Below are 6,224 nucleotides of genomic sequence, written 5' to 3'. Positions count from 1 at the left end.
TACCTCCCAATATGAGAATAATGTTTAATTTATTAGTGCTTACCGAGTCTAGAGAAAATATCAATAACAAAAAAATGCCTTGGTATCAATTACAAATAAAATATTTCAATACTCACTTTATATATATATATATATATATATATATATATATATATATATATATAAAGTAAATCAAGTTAAATCCACCTTAATTCATGTAGTGAATCTACCCTGGATGGAAATGGATCAAATCCCTGAAGGTGCAATTGTTCCCTCAAGGTTTGCACCTTTAAAGATTTGATCCCTATTGGCTCATGATAGATTGAGAGTTAAATGAATCTATGATTGTATTAATACAAATTGGAGGAAGTGTCTTCATATAAATGTCACATAGTTGATATTCATCGTAAGTTCAAGTGAAATTATAGCATTGGAAACTTAGATTATTATGAACTTCAAAACATTTATAAATCAATGGACCTCTTGTCACTCCTATTATTTTATATGGGTATGAAGCTTGGGGATGCATTATCTCTAAGGAATCATGGAGAAAAATTTAAAAGAATTTTCTAACTTATAATTTAAACTTTAAAAGTAATGCATCTTATGATACCTCCACATAGAAGTGAACCTTTTGCGCCACTTAAAGGATGGTTGTGACCAAGTAACCAATGTATAAAATTAAGTTAAACAACATGGAAAATAAGAGACTTCCTAGAATTATTTAGATCTCCAACCAAAACCACTTTTAGTTCAAGTGAGGTTGACATAAAAATGCTCAGTGTTCGCTAGCTAACTGGCAAATCAAGAAAGAAATTTTTTTTTTTTATATTCAAAATAATTGACAACTGAGCTGGTCTACTCAGTTAGACCACTATATCTTCTAGGTGTCTATATACCCCTTCAGCATACACTTGTGAATTAAGAATTTTGAACCTTCAACCTACTAACATGTAACATGTCTTTTCCATCACCAATTAAACTACCCAAGAAAAATTTAACACTAAGAAATTGAATCAAATACATAAATAAAATTTTAAATAAATCCAAATAATCAAATAAAATTTTAAATAAATCCAAATAATCAAATAAAATTTTAAATAAATCCAAATAATCCTTTCTTTCTTAAAACTCCAATCAACTTCATCTTATCAATACTATTACATGAAATAAATCAAATGCAAACATTAATTTTTATCATAATTTTGAGAAACATATGCATATGCATCTGCTTAATCTGGAGGTTCGGTCTGCTTAGAACTATAGTCTTCCGCAAGACCAAAACCAAATTCCAGGCAGCTACTGATAACTATGGTCTTAACTAGATTAAATAACGACCAACAAACAAATTTATGAGATTTCAGTGGTTTTATTTGCAAATACAATTCCTGGGAACATCTGATTGCTCATGCGACCTAGTTCAAAATAATCCTTAAATAATAATCTGTAGAGTTCTCTGTGTATTTGCCTGTGCATCATGGAATGTATCGTGGATTCAAGTGGCTTCAGTCTGCGAGGAATTCTTTGAGATACCAGCTTTTGCTAATCTCCAGAAAATATTATTCAAGGAAATCATAAAAGCATCCTGGAATTGATCAAACCTTGATTCTGGGTCACCATAAACCAAACCAGGCATAATTTCCTGAATTATGGTCTTCCTCATTTCTTTCCTTTGTTCATCTGGAATCTTCTGCAGAACCTCTATTACGTTTATCTCCCTTTGTTTCACACTCTCTTCCGGTATGTAAACCGAATAGGAGCTCTGGTTAGCAGGCAGATGCCATGGATACTGATAATATGCTGTAAGGGGATTGAACAGCACTGGAATGCATCCAGCTACAAGAGAATCGAACACGGATTTCCTAGTAGGACTATCACCAGGAGGCTGAAGGCAGAATTGGGATTTCATGAAGAGCTTCACTGTGCTTTCGGGACTGAGGCAAACATTGGAGTTGCAATTCAAAAACTTGCAAGCCTCTGGTCTGCTTGAACACTGTTCGATGAGAATGGAACGAATGTTTTCAGTCATGTTGGGTCTGGGTGCACCTGCAAAGCTTATCAGATGAGGCCTCTGGCTTTTGCTGATCTTCAATTGCCATTGCCAAATATCATTATCAGAACGAGGATGGAAGAAAGTGGGATGTGGGATGCCAATTTCATTCATATCCAATGGGTCGCGTTCAATCAAAAGCTTTGTAATTGACTTCATTTCAGGCAGGTGTAACAGCTTGCTCCCCCATGTATCAGTATCCTTCCATCTCTTGAAATCCCATGAGATCTTGCCCAGCACCAGAACATGATCTCTTCCTCTGTTTCTTCTCCACCATGGCTGACCCTGAAGCCAATTCAGAAGCTCCAGGGCTAGTTCGTCTCGTTTCTCGTTGCTGATATTCTTCCTGAGATTCCATCTTATCACATCGAGGCCTCCATAGTAGGGAATGTAGAACAATTTCGCTTCCGCAGGATTCGAAACCAGACATGGGTGCCTTGAGATTCTAGAATGGAAGAAGAGCTCCAGGGCATATTGATGAGTCTGATAGCAGTGCTCATAAAAATTTTCGATGGGTTTCCCCATTCCTCCATCGGTAAAATAATCACAAAAACTGAACCACGGAATCAGACTATGGCATTGCTCCACCAGCTCTGTGTTGAATTTTTTGGGCAGATCGTAGGCATATATTTGCCTTCCCCTGCATTGTTTCTGGCTGGGACCCTTCATGCCTGCAGGCATAGACTCAGTCCTAATAGTCTCCATGTACATTTTCTCCAAATCTTGAGCAAATGCAGCCTTTTCTCCATCATTACTCTTGTTCCCAGTTATGGTCCATTCATTCGACACAGTTCCAGGTTTCCCCTGCGCTGAAATCTCAACATGGGTAGTTGGTCTCTCCCGTTTCAGAGCCACTACTCCATGCCCATCAACAGACTCATTTAGCAATGGCGACTCAATTTTCAAGTCATGACTTTCCACCCTGAGCCTTAGAGTCTCCACATCATCAGCAAAATTAATTGTGTCATTCTCGAACACAACGGCCTGCTGTGGGAAACGCACAGTACTGACAGAAACATAATATGCATTCAACACACGGCTCTGAACGCAGGCATGAAGAAAAGATAGAGGCAACAGGCATGTCATAACCCAGAAACACATAATAAGCATGAGAAACAATGGTGGCAACAGCAGCACTGGCCGAATTACAGTCGCCATACGCTTCATCTCTAGTTCCGATCCTCCCACCTTCCTATTTTTCTTTCTCCGCTTCCTCGTGGCTCGATTACATAATACCAGAGAAGTCCACGTCACGCTTATTTTCTGTGCATTGACCATGACCAAAAAAACATGTTTCATGCTTTTCATTTATAGGTTTTTGATACATGTTAATGATAGCGGGTACAGGCAGGTTAGTTTAAATATTAATTAAATTACAAAAATAATAAATACTTTTTTAATCACAAAAAGTAATTAATAAAATAATGTAAATAAAACAAATAATAAAATAATGTAGGGTTGAAAGTCATCACAAAAATTAAGAAATACCATTAACTAATATGCTCTATATTAAGGTATATATGTTACCATATTAAAGTATATGTATTTATGGTTTATATTAAGGTATATATGTTTATGCTTATTTTATGTGTATGAGATTTTTTTTTGTTAATATATAAACAAAAATTATATTAAATTTATTAAAATATATTTTTAATACAAGAATAATTCATATAACAATAAGTCAGCTTAAATTGAAAACAAGAAAAAAAAAAAAAAATTAAAAATTAAAAAGTTAAATAAAAAGGAAATAAAACAAAAAATTAGTAACTCATAGAAATAGAAGTTACTAAACAACCCATAATAAGATCTCAACCAATCATGTTACAAATAAATAAATTTAAATAATAATAAAAAAATAAAATTGAATTCTCAATGTTAAATACAAATTAATAGGCAGTGAAAGGTAACAATACCATACCTTGAGGATTTAAAATGGTAATCATTTTATTCTAAGAACTTGTAGCTTATAGAAGGATATACAATTATTTCAAATACAAATGAAAATTAAGATAAAATTTTAATTGTCAATAAAAAATATTTCTAATTTTGTTAGTTGAATGGCAAGGACATTTTTATTTATCATTATTTTTATGCTTTTTTCATTCTTGATTGTTTTTCTATATAATATAAAAATAAAAAGGAAGAATGGTAACGATTTTTCCCAATATTATGATAGTTCAAAAATGAAATGATATCCTTTTTATATAACAGAATTTTATTGTTGTGGAGCTCATGCATGCATGTACAACTATTTATTGAAATGACACCATAGTCCTGAGAATTGAAAATCAAAAGCTTTTTTTATAGACAAAGGAGAAATAATTCCAAATAGAATCAACTCCCCATGTTCTTGCCACTAAGATTTACAAATGAGACTTACTTGTAGATCTTCTTACTACCTACTATGCACGTTTGCATTTACTACTTGCTTTACTTGCTTGGATTTATGAATACTACTACTTGCATCTCTTCATTATACTAGAAGACACAACAATGGACACTAGGTATCAAAATTGATTCAATATAAGTTCTTTTGACATTGAATAAGTATTATTAAGTTAAACATTCATTTTTGTTGACAAAAAATAATGTTATTTCTATGTTCCTTTGTATATGGTGTTATGCATCATAATGCACATGTGCACCAATCATTAGGCCTATAACTCTTATGGAAAATGATTCTTATAAGTTATATTTATTTTATAGAAAATTGTGTTGTTGGAGGTTCTAAATAATAGTTTTTTTTTGTTTGTTTGTTTGAATATTGCAATGATATCAACAAAATAAGGCTATATTTTGATTGTCTTTAAAAAGTTCATAGCAATTATTTCAACAATTGGGCTATTTATCCTCTAGGAACATATAACAAAGAAGAATTGTTTCATTGTATTTAAGAATTTCATTGTATTTGAAGAATGGTATCCAAGAGATGAAAAAGTAAATGAATTCCCTCTGTATGATATATATATATATATAGGGTGCAAGTAAATAGTCATGTTAAATTCCTTCCATATGATTCTTATATAGATTATAATACTAATGAATTAGTGTTCAACAATGGCATCTATATGGATGTCTTCATGTGTACTTAGATTTGTAGATTTGATATAATAAGAGGTGTGATTTGTGAGATATACATGAAATTTTAAATTATCATTATTTTTGTTTGCAAGTTAAGAGACATTTATATTAACCATCCATAAAGAGATATACATGATGCTTTATCCTTGTTGGCTTTCCATGGAATTGAGACAAGTAGCATAACAACAAAACTTTTATCCTTTTGAATAATTTAAACTTGACAATAAAACCAAAAAGATCAACACATAGGATTGTAGTGGGGTTGCTACTAGTATGTATATATATATATATATATATATATATATATATATATATATATATATATATATATATATATATATATATATATATATATGAAATATATTTATCTAGATAAAGAAATCACTTGAATGGTAACAAGTATGTCATCCTCCTCTTTGGAGGTCAATAACTCTAGGTTTGTTAGATTTTTGGCTAGAAGCATGGCCTAGTAGATCAAATTCCTCATTTTCTTTTGCATTTCATTAGTACACAAGAGTATCCCATGTTGGGTTTCAAAAAAATGTATCTAGCCTTTGGCAATGATGCTCTTCAGTGACCAGTAAAAAATTATTTTACATATTCATATGAAAGGAAGAGTTTATTTTAACTTGTTAATACCAAAAGTCCAAAATGAAATTGACCATTCCCTTCAAATTTGATCCCTGGTGTAGAGTTTAAATCTTTAACAATCAAAATGTTGTGTGGAGGGAATTCTTTTATACTATAAATGGAGGGGATTCTTTTATCCCAAGTTTCATTTCATAAAAATATGAGTCGATAAGTTCAAAGGTTCAAATTTAAAACTAGTAGCGCAACATCTATGTAATTTATTTGTTTATTTTTTTTAACTATGGTGAAATCGTAACTAGTTGGAATAATCTGGGAAGACGTAAGATCAAATCTAGCAGCTGCCACTATAACACCTAGAGTACATCCAATAGACCATAAGACCTTATAGGGGGGCCTACTCCTTGAGCCTTATCACAAGAAGCCAAAAATGTCCCATGATTTCAAATCCCATGACGAACATCTTTGGCCAATTATGATAACGCTCAAGCGGTAGACGCTCCTGTCTTTGTGGAGTCTCACG

The 6,224-nt window shown here is 32.3% G+C and overlaps 1 pseudogene; it reads right to left on the bottom strand.

Annotated features, from left to right (window-relative positions):
- Positions 1-1,222: 1,222 nt before the first annotated feature.
- On the bottom strand, positions 1,223-3,211 carry LOC149165413 (putative xyloglucan galactosyltransferase GT20 pseudogene; annotated as a pseudogene).
- Positions 3,212-6,224: the final 3,013 nt, after the last annotated feature.

The sequence above is a fragment of the Pinus tabuliformis genome, chromosome 5_1 (assembly GCF_031772625.1).
Source record: "Pinus tabuliformis cultivar Carrire ecotype Pingquan chromosome 5_1, CPIR1, whole genome shotgun sequence".
Lineage (NCBI taxonomy): Eukaryota > Viridiplantae > Streptophyta > Pinopsida > Pinales > Pinaceae > Pinus > Pinus tabuliformis.
The sequence above is the reverse complement of the archived record's forward strand: the minus strand, read 5'-3'. Positions and strand labels throughout refer to the sequence as shown.